The following is a 571-nucleotide window of genomic DNA, read 5'->3' on the forward strand; positions in this document are numbered from 1 at the left end:
ATATAACTATTTTACTAAAATTATAAAAAACCAAATTTTAATTTCAAGAATGTTAATGACCAAACGCTTTCATGAATTGACTACTTGACAATCACCATCAACTTCCGATGTTAATTGTACTTTTTCTTATTATTAATTATTTTCATGTTGTGAATTTATATACTACTAATTTGCATGCAATACAAGTTAAAGTCATTATCATCTATCTGTATATAGCATACAAGTTGTGATGATACCTAACTTATCCTAGTCAATTAATTAGGACACTAATTTAATAGCCGAACCAACTGAAGAATCATGAGCCAAAAATTATTAACATAATTGGTGCCTAGGAAAAAAGATGTGCCAAACTGCCAATAGCTGGAAGCCTAGAAATGTTCTAATGAATTTTGATGGAGGAAAGTTTCTAAGGATGCATGTACAATTGTACATACATCAAAACAAATTATTGAAAATTATTCTAGTTGTATATGAATTGTGAACGTTAAGTAAAGGGAAAAGTATATATAAATAATTAGTCTCACATCAGAAAAAATAAGTTTAATTATTTTGTTAATTCTTACAATTTTAA

The sequence above is a fragment of the Arachis ipaensis genome, chromosome B10, assembly GCF_000816755.2.
Source record: "Arachis ipaensis cultivar K30076 chromosome B10, Araip1.1, whole genome shotgun sequence".
Lineage (NCBI taxonomy): Eukaryota > Viridiplantae > Streptophyta > Magnoliopsida > Fabales > Fabaceae > Arachis > Arachis ipaensis.